The 15,316-nt window shown below is 32.4% G+C and overlaps 1 long non-coding RNA gene across 1 annotated transcript; it reads left to right on the top strand.

Annotated features, from left to right (window-relative positions):
* The first annotated feature begins 14,180 nt into the window (after positions 1 to 14,180).
* LOC124538026 lies at positions 14,181 to 15,076 on the top strand. Its single transcript, XR_006966955.1, has 3 exons — positions 14,181 to 14,467; positions 14,608 to 14,747; positions 15,060 to 15,076. It is a non-coding gene; the product is annotated as an uncharacterized LOC124538026 (long non-coding RNA).
* The last annotated feature ends 240 nt before the right edge of the window (positions 15,077 to 15,316 follow it).

The raw sequence follows: 15,316 nt of genomic DNA, 5'->3' as shown, positions 1-15,316 counted from the left end.
ATTTCAGTTATTCACCTATTTGTCGCGCATATACATAATGTAAATTTAAGACTTATGTCGTTTTCATACGGATACCATCATCGGAAAGAAATAAAATTAAAATGGGACCCCACGGGAAGCACTACCTTTCCAACAAAAAAAAATTATCAAAGTCGGTCCACCCAGTAAAAAGTTATGAGAAAAAAAAATACAGACGAATTGATAACCTCCTCATTTTTGAAGTCGGTTGAAAAAAGAAATGAATAAATATAAACAAATCATAAATAAATATTTGACAACATCACATGCATCACTCTGATTTCAAAGTAAATAACTAAAGCATTTGTCATGGAAAATCACAAGTACCGTACTCAACCACCCAGACCATATAGAAAACTAATGAACTTTTTCTGCGTCGACTCGGCCGGGTATCGAAGTCAGAACTTCGGAGTGGCGTATCCATGAAAAGCGGTGTATACACTACTCGACCATGGAGATCGTCAATAAAATAATCATATTTCCTACTGTATTTGTACAATATATGTATGCTAGTTTTATGATGTGTACACTCTCCTGTTTTTGCTTTCCTTCGCCTTAAGGCTGCCCGGAAGCATTGATGTCTTCGGGATAAGGGCATTTCTTTTTCATGTTCCTTCTGTCTCCTATTTTTTTTTAATTTAATTTGTGTTCAATTTTTGAAGGATTTTGTTGGTTTGTGAAACAAAGCGCTGCTAGACTACATAAATACTGAACATTCACTTGGACACAATAATATATCTGGTTCAATCTGGATATTGATTTTTAATAATTACACTCAAACGAAGTAAAATTAAAAAAAGGATTTATTTAATAAATGGTAGTATAAAAATGATAAAACTAAAATTAGCTCATAAAAGATAAAACGAAGTCAAGGTAATCTGATTTTTATTAAATGTGAAGAGAAAATATTGCGTGAACCGCAGTACAAAGCGATGGTTAATGAAATTCCTACTTGCAACCGCGCTGCAGAAGACATGCAATTTGGATCGTTATTTCCAAGAACATAAGTGCCTTTATACCGAACACAACGTTTGGCTTATAGAATATTTATATTTATTATTTTTTATAGTGTGTCTATTTAATCTAATTATGAAAAATATTATGTTTATATAAGTAAATTTATGCATGCAGTTTCAGTTGAAGAGTATCACAGTAATTTATTATGATTGTTAATATTTATTTAAATAAGTAACCGCCTGTAAATTTCCTATCACTGGTCTTGCTGGAAGATTCCGTTCAGGGAAAGGGTTCCACCATTATGTTTCAATGCGAATTTATGGTTACACATATGTATAGCTACTAATTTTTTTCTAATGCGTGCAGGTTTTCACAAGATGATTTTTTTGGGTTCCGCAGTCTACTAGGAACCCTTATAGTTTCGTCATGTCTGTCCGTCTGTCCGTCTGTCTGTCCGTCTGTCTGACCTGGCTCATTCACCGCCGTTTCTGCACCGATTGCCACGAAAATTGGTGGAGATGTATAATGATAATCCAAAAATTGGTTTTTAAAATTATCGCAAAATAATTAATTTTTATCCCCCCTACCATACAGCGAAAAGTTAATTCGAAAAAAAAATTGACTTACCCCATCGTGTGGGGTATCGTTAAAAAGGTAATTTTAACTACAGCAATAATTGCCTTGAGACCATGTGGATCAAACTTAATATATACATATAGAGATATATTAATACAAAGTTAAATTTAGAGCGAAGAAAAATTGTGCTGTGTAAGTACTTTCAACGCAAACTATAGCGGACTCTGTATCATACATAGTTATTTTTATACAACTCGACCAACTTATGACGTGCAGTTGCCATAACTAAATGGTAATGTATGGAAATAACTACCTACAAACTATGAAAATAAGTAGGAATGTTACATACCTACATACAGAAGTGGGCCAGAGTAGAAATAAAGATTGCTAAATTTCCATCTTATGACCCATCTTATGCCTACGGAACCCTTTTATGAGCGTGTCCGACACGCTCTTGGTCGTTTTTTTTTTTTATATTATAATCGTGCTAGAGTTTAATCAGAAATATTTATATTCATGATTCAACTCTTGCATGAGTTTATAAATTACATAAAAATTCAGCAGTGCTTGTTGAAGATTGTATTCACAATTTTTGTTTAAGATTCAAGTGTTCTAATAACTGAACCATCTAGGTTCTTGATGATAATTTTAACATTTACGTAATATATATGGAGAAAATACTGCATATTGCACTTTCTGTAGATATGGTTAGGGGATAGCGAAATGAAATAAAGCGGTAATAGCCGCTTAAAGGTGGCTGGCTTCAGCGCTTTACGCTGTATAATCAATTTAAAACACCCGTAAAACAAATTGGCCGACAATAATTATGTTATGGCCGACAAAACCGGACTCTATAAACATGGCGCTATAAATATTTAGCGTCGTAACCATTCAACACAATGATACACTAAAAATTAATTTCCATGAACTATGGTATATTTTATTAGTCCTATCATTTATTTAAATGAGGTCAACAAAGGCTAGTCTATGAGACAGTATTATAAAATTACTATGTAACGGAAAGTTCCATGTTGGTCAAGAGACTAGCTAATCCATGGTGCTGTGGTCCCACAAAGCAGAGTCTGGAAAGCGGTTGATTTGCGTTGAGAACTAGAACGTTCAAGCGATTAAGTACATTAAAGGAAATATTGGGTATCATACTGGAGAGTTGCTCGGACTTAAAGAACACTTTGAACATCACAGTCCATGAAAATGTTGCTTAGCATAAACGTATGTCAATCAAATCCAATATAGGTATTTGATTCAAGAAAACGTCACAATGAATCGTTTTTGAATCGATAACATTTAAACACTACCATTGTTTTGGAAACTGACCTCCAGTGAGAACAAACGGCACAAGACTCGCGTAGTTGCTCTTTTCAAATAAACAGATTTACAATGCTGTTGTTAAAAATTAGTGTTCAATCAGTTCTGTGATGGAATTTGTCCCTAAATACAGGATTTTTTTGCAAATACTAGTATTATTTTGATAAATTGATGTAGATATATGATAGATATAGACATATGATATTGATAAATTATTTTGATAAATTAATCTCAACCACCAAGGTCCTTGTAATTACAAGGACCTTGGTGGTTGAGATTATGTTGACGGTGTAAGATATTTATATTATTTGTAAGGAGTGGTTTGTATTATATACAATTCCTAAATTCTACTGACCTCAGACACCATACACAGCTACATCAGTGCATTTTATCCCCCATTTAGTATTCCTTTATTTTCAAGTTCATTAACTGTATACATTAATTCTACTGCCTGTTTTTTAAAATGGTTAGATGTGATGCCGTAGATTTTGGTCCTGGGTTCAAACTTCAGGTCAAGGCAATAACAAGTTATTTAATGGTTTTTTTTAGAAACAACCTGAAGGCCTGAAGCTGGAAAGCATCTAATGCCGTTGGTCTTGGAGTATGTGTGTGAACGAGTATAGAGTATATTTCTGTTTGGCCACAAAAACTCTCCCTATAAGGTGAAGTGGACATATTCCACCACGCTGTTTATTGGAACAGCGTGGTGAAATATGTTCCGGGTTGGTGGAATACACATGTGGCAGATTATTTATCAAATTAGACACATGCAGGTTTCCTCACGATGTTTAACTTCACCGCCGAACGTGAGTTGAATTATAAACACAAATTAAGCACATGTATATTTATCTTGCGTTAGTTGATTTCCCTTGAAATCGGCCGCCATGCTGAAATCAGTCGAGTAGACATCCCATATTTTCCAATTTCTTCGTATATTAGTAAACATTTCTCTGAAGTCAGAATACGAATTCAGTGTTTTCGGTACATTATTACAGTTCATTTTGCGACGGTACCCTAACGTGCGATTACGGCTTAAGTATTGTATTTTTGCTCGAAATTTATGTACATAATGCTGATGAGCGAGGCAAGCTATTTGCATAATTAAAGTGGATGTTCGGTGACAGGTGGAGACACCAGATCTCGAAAGACTCTTTTATAATTCGAGTTTGGTCTAGTAAATATATTGAGTTATTTTATTAGACAGTGATGGCTCGATGGTTAGAACGCGTGCATTTTATTCGATGATTGATTCAAATCCAATATGAATTTTCTTGAACTAAAAACTAAGCTGAATTTTCATGAGCATAATTTGTGTTTATAATTCATCTTGTGCTTGGCGATGAAATTATCAAGAAGAAAAATCTCTTATTTCAATGAAATTTTGTTACATGCGTATCCTACCCGGTTTGGAGAAACGTGGTGGACTGTGAACCTTCTCCTCAAAAGTTAGGAGAGAGAAAATAGATTGAGACAGTAACAGCAGTTTGTAAGTTGGTTAAGTCTTGCTTCTGTGTGACAGAGATACAGTAACCTAACCTTGCGCACTCCTTTGTACGTATTCTTCTTACAATAACTATTTATTTATTTATAATTTTTTTTTGAATTTTTATTTAATATTATATATAATTAAATTATGAAATACAGGTGTATTTAATAAATAGACTAACTAATAAGAAACAAAAGTGAGAATTATATTGGAAATTCAAATGTTGTTAAAAGCGATAACGAAAAGAAATTTTATGATTTTCCTTTGTAAACTGCATCTCTATATAAATTTTAAATATATTAATGGAATAAAATTTTGATTTGCAATCAAAGCCATTAGATACTAAATTCGTTACATCATTTTCAACTTAAGATTGTTGTTCCTTATCGTGTCTGCAAATCTTATCAGAGATGTTCCAACATCACTGGTATGGCTAATATAACTTCACAGAGCATAAACAAAAGCTACATTAACAAACATACAAACAAATATTGCCAGCATTCCTTTTGTCATTAACTATGATCTACTCGATCCCGATAATATAATTTTTATAGTATTTTTTTTAAAGTAAGTACTCATTGTTCAGAATTCTTTGCTTATTAAAGCGATTTATATTTTTATATCAGCGTTTTATTTTTTTTATGAAACCCGCTTTATTAAATTCAGTAAGCCACTGGAATTTACAGCAACATTTTTAAACCAGATTAAATACGTTGGTAAATAATTGTTTTATATTTACGTTGAAACATTTATTTTGACCGCATGTTTTAATTTAATCAATAATAATATATTGTGTTTTTATAATATATTGTCATTTAATTTCAAAACTGTTTTTGTACCAATGATGCGTTAAAATTTATATATATCAAAAATACTTGTAAAACCTATAAAAAATACCTTTGTTCTTTTCTCTTAAGAATGGCTTGAGGGTGGTTTCACCCCGCTGATCAAATGGCTTTGTGGATACATATAATAGCAATTAAAATACAAATTAAGAAAGTAATAATGCTTGTCTGTGCTTAAAGCGATGTTCTGTTTTACATGATTTTTTTTTAAATTAATGCGTAGGGGTGCAAATGGGCCATCATGGTTATTGCCACCACTGTCCATAGATATTCACTAATTCGCCTATACACCACTGGTCTTGGGAGCTGTCACTTTATGTACCTTGTAGTTACACTGACTCACCCTTCTAAGTGGAATACAACAATACTAACTATAGCTGCTTGATGGTTAAATGATGTGCGGGTGGTCCATATGAGCTTGCACAAATACCCAAGCAAACTTGTACATACGAAAATACCACGGGTTTGCGACATAGTAACAAAAATAATGATATTTATGAAAAGAAAAATTGATAAAGCTGAATAAGATTTTGATATGATACTTATATGGAATCAATAATTAAATTTATTTGTTGTTAGGGTTGTGTACAAGTCCATCTGAGTAGGTATTAGCCAATCATTAGATATTCTACCGCCAGAGCAGTACTCAGTATATTGTGTTCCGGTTTGAACCGAGCTGAAGTTCAGGCATAAGGGACTAGGGATCTGAGTTCCTAAGGATGGTGGCGTATTGCCGATGTAAGGAATTGCAAAAATTTCTTACAACGCCATTCATGGCCGGTGGTGACCAATTGGTCATAACATAGTGCATTTGTTCGTTCATCAACTTATGCCATATTAAATAAAAGATTATAGTTCATAAAATATATGTTTTAAGTATCTATGTGGATAATATATTAGTATAGAAATAAACGTATCTAATACATGTCGCGGATTCCAATGGATCTAAATTATTGTCATCCAACATGTTGAAATTATAACTTCAGTCAGTACGCACGTGGCGCTGTAGCTGTCCGAAGACTAAGAGACCAAGAGCCTCATTCAACAAAGGAACATACATTGACAGATTTTTAAACCATTGACATAAAACAAAATCAAAATAATTTTTATTACAAGCACTTTTGAATCGTCATTTAACAATTGAGTGAAGCAACCATCGTTTTGGAAGGTAGATTCTACCGAGAAGAACCGGCAAGAAACTCAGTAGTTACTCTTTTTAAACATTTGAAAAATACAAAGTCATGTCAGTTATTTCAATTATTTAAATTAATATACCCTGCCTGGAAGTCAAAAGGTATTGATTCCACGCATTTTTATCATCTACAAAATCTTGTATCGAATAATATGTATTTTTTAATGTATTTTTTATAAACGATTTGATTTCACGAAACGGCAAAGTTAAAAATGTCTGTTCGAATACGTGTAAATTCATAATCTTTGATATACATATACGTTACGGTCGCTATAAGTGTTATGAGAGAGTTCTTAAATGGATGTTCCTACAGTTAGTAAACAACTTAATTGATTTTTAATGAGATCACACCACAGTATCAGTTTACCGGTACAAGGACTTGTTGCGGTACTTTTATTTTCGGCACTTTATATTCTTGTTAGGATATTAAATATACTAAGATGTTTTTAAAATGATTCATACTTAATAGCGGATGATCACTTAAAATAAAAAGTTACTGTAGCTACAAGTAAGTACATGTTATATCAAATATTTACCTATAAGTATTTAAATCTTCATATAGAATTGAGAATGTGTCAAAAAATGTGGTAGTAGATCGCCACGCACATAACTAAAGTAGTATAGTGTGTGTCAAGTGTAGCTGTCACACGCACCAAGAAAATAATGTTTGTCCGTTTATTTTAGTTTTTTTTGTAGTGCGATACCCTATCTAGCTATAATATAAGGTATTTGTTTATTGATTTAAGAAATCAACGTGATATACAAAGCGTCTAACCCTAGCTGGATATAAATTTTTAATTAATTAATAAAAAAATGAAAATTAAACAGTTTTTTTTTATTTAATTTTATAAAACTTTCCATTATTTTGACATCATAACACTTCCTCTTGCTTTTGCAAGTGGTTCATTGTAAGACCAAATAATGCGAATTTAAATTCAAATGCTTGCAGCCAGTCCGTTTTCATGATCTATATAATCGCTATTTAATTTTGATTTAATATCTGCAAATAGAATGAAATTTTAGTGTCTGTTTGTAATATTAAAATAACTGCTGTGTACTAAATGCATATGTATGTGTAGACGATACATATACCAAATTAACGTTTTGTTTTAATTTTTGTTTGTTGCCTGTTTGTTCCGAATAATCTCTGGAACGGCTGGACCGATTTTGACGGGTTTTCCCTGGCATATAGCTGATATAATAGGGAGCGACTTAGGCTAAATTAATATTTTTTTTTAATAAATTCAATCGCCTACGAAGTCACAGATACAGCTTGTATTGTATTAAATACATGTACAATATATATAGTCTTCACAACATTTATATTATCTCTATCAAAACACTCAACAGATAAAAAGTGTGTGTTATATAAATAATAATACAATGAAATAATAATTATTAAACTATAGCTTTTATTTCAGTATCATTCATTTAATTACAGTTCCACGGTATAATTGTGTATTCCCAACAGGATACTCAGAGATTTTTATTAAAGCGTAAAAAAACAGATTATAAAAAATTGGGCTATTAAAGTAATTCATTTCGAATAAAATTACTGGACCTAATTCCGTAGCAAGGCTTATTTTAATGCCGCTGAGAGTCATTCTAGCAAAAAGGCAAAGCTATATACATTGCATTACATAGTTCATATGTGTATATATGTAACGTATCTTGTAGGCGACTCTGTTTACAATCAATTTTATTATGTTTGCACATAGTTAAAATACCGGTTAAAGCCGGTTATTGGTCTTTGCGTAAGCCGGTCTATATGGGTATCTAAGACATTTTCTTTAGTTATTCTCTATATGTCTTTGTGTTGCTGTTTTGGATCAATTGGTGAGAGAGCCAATGTAAATAAATAGACAAGTGTAATAACTTTAGTCTGTCTATTTTCAAAAGGGCGCTAAAGCATCGGTGTTGCGGAGTCAGTCAAAATATAAACTATTTCAATCGCCACTGAATAACTGTGCTTAATTTGTGTTTTGTGATTGTCTCGTGTTCGGCAAGGAAGGAAAACACCGTGAGGAAACCTGGACGTGTCTAGTTTCAACAAATTTTGCTAAATTTGTATAGTATGTAATCCGTTTTAGGGTCGCATGGTTAAACAAATTCGAAGAATTCTCCTCAAAAGTAACGTACTCTCAGTAAGTTGCCCAGTAGTTCGACATTAACTGGCTGTTACTGTACTATAGTAAAAACGAAAACAAATCCCCATTACACAAATGAAAAATTTAGTAGAATATAAACTATAGCTATAAATTATTATTATTTCTTTTAATAAAAAGATCATAGATTTAATAAAGCACTATAAAAGCCACCATACAAATCAACTGTATTTTGTATTTTCTCAAATTTATTTTATTATCATGTAAGATTAGTGTATCTCTCGTATAACATAGCTGATAGCTGGGTAAGAACTGTTTATTTAAAACTAATTTTTATGTCTTACTATTTGTGTATAAAATTATACTTTGTATATAAATAGGAATGTAACAAGAGTAAAGAATAATAGTATTACTACATAAGTATTACTACATATATTACAGTCAAAATATAATTCAGAATAATTACATATAAAAGATCTCATAGATCTTATTATAATATTTCGGCGTCAATGAACAAGAATATTCGTTATACTTGCAATCTTAAGTTACAAAACGGTTCGTCTGTTGAAGGTATTTGTAAGAGAAAGCCAGTTTGCTATAATTGGTATTACTAATTAATCTAAACAGCTCAGTGAAATTAAGTAAACAATGAAAACGTCTCCGATTTTAAATAATTACAAATTCTCGAGGATTGTTATCGTTATTTGACAAATAAGAGATTATTTTTGAAGCCATAATGGTTCAGTAGTTAGAACTGGGGACGGACCACTTTTCATTTAATTTTATTAATCTGGGCTTAAAATGTATCACGTGCTAAGCGGTGAAGGAAAATATCATCTAAATCAAGGCAATCGGTAAAATATTTTAAAGTTGCATAGCGGAACTAGATGGCAACCCTTCCTTTAAATGGATATGTATCATTATCCCAGCTGTGGTATATATAACAACAACAACAACTTCTTCAAAGAGTGGTTTGGAACATATTCCACCACGCTGTTTCAATGCGGGTGGTTGGAATACACATGTGACACAATTTCTATGAAATTTGTCACATGCAGGTTTCCTCACGATGTTTTCCTTCACCGCTGAGCACGAGATGAATTATAAAGACAAATTAAGCACATGAATCAGCGGTGCTTGCATGGGTTTGAACCTGCAATCATCGGTATAAGACGCACGCCTTCTAACCACTGGGCCATCTCGACTCAATTTGTGGTATATATAATAAATAATAATAAATAAAAGGGCCGGCCGGGAGTGGCGTACCCATGAAAACTGGTGTACAAACTACTCGACCTCGGAGGTCGTCATATATAGGTTAGCTTAGCACTTAATTTTTTATTTAGTAACAATGTTTGTCAACATGAAACAACAATTGTCCGAGAGTTCATGATAAAATTAAAAAAAGAATACAATTAATACCAAAATTATTTTAGATCCACAGACAGTGAACAGACAGAGCCAGGGGTTAGTACGAGTCGTTTATAAATTTATATGCCCTAAGAATATTCACTCTTTTATTGAAAATGTATTCGCCCTCTTAATAACGCGCCCTAATCTCACACTATGCTTTTCACACAATGTCTTGTACAGTTTTTATACCGTCATAAACTCCTTAATGTGGGTTTCCGACATTATGTGAAGTGGATTATTTGATGGCAGTCCATTGAAAACTTACCCTATTGTTGTTTTTTCATATATTTTATTAGCACTTGTAGGTTTGAATTGTATCAAATGTAATTTACACAGGAAAAACTACTTTCGTTGTCATTATTGGTTATTTCTCTAAAGTAGGAAGGTTATCTACAAATGTCTTACTATTTTTTCCCTCTTTGCTCTTCTTTTAAGGAGAATTTTTCGAGATTATTCCACCTCACGTTTCAACTGTCCATTACTAGATGCAAATATGCCAGATTTTTTTCCGTTTTGTAACGATGTTTTAATTTACATTTTCTTGCTTCGGAAATCATGTAAAACCTATTCCTGCCCCAACATAGGTCTTATCAGATTTGCTGATCCATCTGATTAAGAAAGGTAATAGAGAGTTCTGTGTTTGAACACAGATAAGAACGTTATATGTCCTGTAAAGTTGGTTATTTTTAGAGCAGTCGTATATTGGAAAACGTAATTGAAGGAACTAATGGAAAGTAAGTTAAAATATCTGATCTTTCTCGGTTCGCGTCAAATTGATGTTCATTCAACTTATAAGACTGAGAAAATAGATAACACACGCATGTATGGAACACACTTAAGTACTACAACATATTACATGTAGTTGTCTATTAAGTAGGATATCCTCAGTTTCATAGAACATCATGCACTCACCCCACAGCTGGTATAAGACTTACTATTAAAGAGATCATAATATGAAGACTGAATAATCTTCCAACAACAACTACAACAGTAGTTGTAAATTCCCCACTGTAAATTTCCCACTGCTGGGCTAAGGCCTTATCTCCCTTTGAGGAGAAGGTTTGGAACATATTCCACCACGCTGTTCCAATGCGGGTAGGTGGAATACACATGTGGCAGAATTTCTATGAAATTTGTCACATGCAGGTTTCCTCTCTATGTTTTCCTTCACTGTCGAACACGAGAAGAATTATAAACACTAATTAAGCACATGAATATTCAGCGGTGCTTGCCTGGGTTTGAACCCGGTTAAGATGCACGCGTTCTAACCACTGGGCCATCTCGTCTCTAGAATAATCTCCAATAGCTATTATTAATTATTGTTAATAAATATTGCTCTCAATAAAGTCTCCCTTCGTTATATTAATGGGGTTTTATGTACAAAGTTGACATAATTAGGTCAAAATTGAAAATGCCTTCAAAGGCAAACTTCATTAACTCGGACAATATTTGTATCTATGGAACTATCAAAAAGTATTTGCTCAAAGAAATTGGTTTTGTGCCATAAATCAAATTACCAAGTCAGTCGTAAAACGCGAACCGGTATAACTTTGTAAGGGGATTCCGATGAAATAAATTATTTAGTTGAATGTATTATTCGAAATAATGTTATCTTGTATTAACAAGTATAACATAAGTATAACATGTGGAGATAATTTGAGTCCAAGGCTTAGTAGGGGAGTCTCAAATAAGTAGGTTATATTATTAAGCTGACGAAAAAGTCTTTATTGCATACACAATTTTTATTAAATGTAAACTTAGCTTTTGTAGAGAAAACTATAACAGATACAAAACTGGTAAGACAGAAGTTTATATGAGCGCTAACGCTAAGAAAACTGCATCTACATAATATACATAATTTATGGTAAATGTTTATACATAAATGGCGTTTGAATAACTAAAAATTGTTTATTATGACGTACTACGCAATATATAATTGCCGGTACAAAGTGCGGACGAACCGATCGGATGGCGAATGCTTTTCTCAACATAAAAAATGTTAACTTTTTTCTAAATTATGATGAATGTGATTAGTGCCGCATTAAATTAATTCTGACTCATATAATATATGGGAAAGTAGCTGTGTTTGTCTGTCTGTTTGCTGTCACGCATTTTTAATTGAAAAAGTGTTGCATTAAATTAATTCTGACTCATATTATAAATGGGAAAGTAACTATGTCTGTTGTCTTAAATTTTCGCGATGATTACACATTTAAATAAAACTATTTATAACGGATGAATCGCGTATATTAATTATTTTTAAACATCCCGACGTTTCGAGCACTTTGCAGTGTTCGTCTACCCGTGACCACGAACACTGCAAAGTGCTCGAAACGTCGGGATGTTTAAAAATAATTAATATACGCGATTCATCCGTTATAAATAGTTTTATTTAAATAACTATGTCTGTCTGTCAGTTTGCTGTCACGCTTTTTTAATTGAAAAAAAGTGTAGTAAAGAGTTGTGAAGGTTGTATGAAAGTATTATCATTTTTAGAACTAGAAGCATGAAACTTATATTTTAAGTTGTTGAACTACATTTATAAAATATCATATCATAACACTCACTGTGTTCATATTCTACAAGGGTAACAGCTAGTTCGTCATAAAATGCAATGCTCCACGACACTATTATTTATTATATGTTTTTATTTTCAATTGAGATATCCACGCAAGCCTGCGTGGGCCCCGGGATCTGGTCGGGCCTCCTACAGTGGTGGCAACGGCGTCTGCCACTAGGTGGGACACTGGGTGGAATAAACTATCCATAGTGTCTGATCCGGGTGGGGTTCAACCAACAGAGCGATCAAGCCTCGACAATCAGCGACCTGTGACGGATCGAAGGCTTCACACGTCGTGTTAAAAAAATTATAGCGTTATATACAATAGTTCGCGAATATTACCATCGCGATGTAGAAATTTCTATAAGTTGACATAACGCCATCTAGTAATTTTAAGCTGCATTAATTACGTATACAATACCTTTATAATTGAATAAAATGAAATCAAACAAATGAATCAGTATTACGTGATTCGAAATTTGTTAATTTTAATTAAATACCAATCACGCTTCGAAGGACTTCGAAACAATCAAGATGAGATCGTTTTAAATTACTGAAAGCCTTTATTAACTGGAACATTTCTAACTATAACTTATAAGTGCTGTTCATTTTGGAGAGGGTGAAAAATGACGATATTTTGACAGTAAAATGCTTATTTTACATAAAAATCAGTATTTTATTTTCAGTTATTAAAATAGTAGTGACCCACCCGAGCATCTCACGGGTAATTTACGTTATATGATGACCAAGTTACATAAAAAACATTATAAATTGTAGCCTATATGTTGTTCTGATGTATATCCTATATAACGGCAAAATTTCATCCAAATCCGTCTAGTAGTTATTTCATAAAAGAGTAAAAAACATACATACATCCATCCTCACAAACTTTCGAATTTGTATTATTAGCAGGAAAGGATAGATTAATCATATATATAAATAAGACACTTTGTATAATATTTTTGTAGATTCCGTGTATAGATTTAATACATTTGTATATCTGTCTATGCTACAAGTCCTTACTATCAATTTATTATTTTACAAGATTAAGTTCTATGGTATGCAAACCATTTCTTGTATATTTGTACATATGCAAGAAAATGGTATAGAGTATAAATGTATCTCCAAATGTAAATGCACTCTGTGCCGCCACTGTCATAATCCGATTGAACGAAAAATCCGACAAGATCGGAAATAGGTCAGAGTGAAAACATTTTGACAGGAAAATCAACTTTACGTATGACGCAGATGTAACCTAAGGTCTTTTAAATTGAAAGCCGACAATGAAACCAAGGACTGAATTTAAATAGTATGGAGAAATTAGAAAGAAGAAGAAAGAAAGAAAGAATTTTTATTTGTAAGCATCGTGTTGATACATAAGTGACATAAACAATACAACAAAAAAAAAAAACAAAAACTTAAAATAACAATACAATTAAATAATATCTAATAAAGATTTTAAAAAGAGGCATAAATAAATAAAAACAAAATGCTGCCTACATAGCAGTACGATGCCACAAAAAGGGAAATCACTCAGCATTTGCTGTCGGCCTAGGAATTTCACACACACAAAAAAAAAAAAAAAAAAATAACGATTTAAATTATATAGTTTTTTTTTTTTTTTTTCTATAAGTACTTAAATTAAAATACGATTCGTACTATGTGTGAAATTCGCAAAGACGGCAGCACTGATTTTCAGTGATCACCTTATTTCCGTACGTCAAGTGAACGACATTGACAATAGTCCACTATTATGTCGTGTTAAAATCAAATAAAAAATAAAAGTAAAAACATAACAGAAATCAAAACAAGTCTAGGATAGTATGATGCGCTCAGCCCTCAGGTACCTCGCGGCGGCAGTGGAGGTTGGACGTGTAGCACAATGGATTAAAATTTAAAACTAAATTATATTACGCTGAGATCACAAAGATATTCGATCACCTACGAATTATTTAAGGAGAAAGAAAAAAAAAAAATTAATAATAATAAGTAAGTAATATATACTAATTTCTGTTTTTCTTTTCTTTTTTTAAATGTGTTTTAATATAATCTAAATCACAATAATATTACTTTTGATTCTTTGCATTTATTGGAGGTATAAATTAATATAGCGAACATATTTATTACAGAAGGTCGCAAGCAGGTCGAGACGTGCCGTTTAACAAATATCATATCAATCAAATAGAGGTTGAAATCTATTCACTAAATAGCTAATAACTAACCAAGTCTGATCAATACTCCATCTTGCCAATGGGCCATGCACTGTAAGGTGAGTAGATTTGATTACATATTAAAAAAAAAAAAAGTTATAAGATTATATTGAATTATCATTTTATAGTTATGACATATACATATATAAAATCTCATCTATACAACTACATACACACACATACCTACATATTATACACACACACACACACACGAACATGTATATAAATTCATACATATGTATACAATTAAATATAAATCATTATATTATATTTAAATTAACAAAGATAAATAAAATCAATTGCTATGTTTGCTTTTGTTTATCAAGAAGAAATTTTCTGTATTTGTTTCTAAAATTATGAATTATATTTAGGTTCCTCAATGGCGGTGGAAGGTTTTCCAGCACTTGGTGGCGGCGTATCGAAAACTGCCACGGAAGGCGGCCGTTCTATGGAGAGGCATAAGAAGTAAATATGATTTCGATCTGGTTGCGTATGTGTTCGTATCGTGCGCCCAACGAAGCTTGTTATAAAGGTATGGTGGAAGTTTGAACTTGATTACCCCGAATAAGAGCGTCATAAAATGCAGTTGCCTACGGTATTCCATTCTCATAATTCCGGCGTTATTTAA

The sequence above is a fragment of the Vanessa cardui genome, chromosome 19 (genome assembly GCF_905220365.1).
Source record: "Vanessa cardui chromosome 19, ilVanCard2.1, whole genome shotgun sequence".
NCBI lineage: Eukaryota > Metazoa > Arthropoda > Insecta > Lepidoptera > Nymphalidae > Vanessa > Vanessa cardui.
This window is presented reverse-complemented; position numbering and strand designations above follow the sequence as displayed.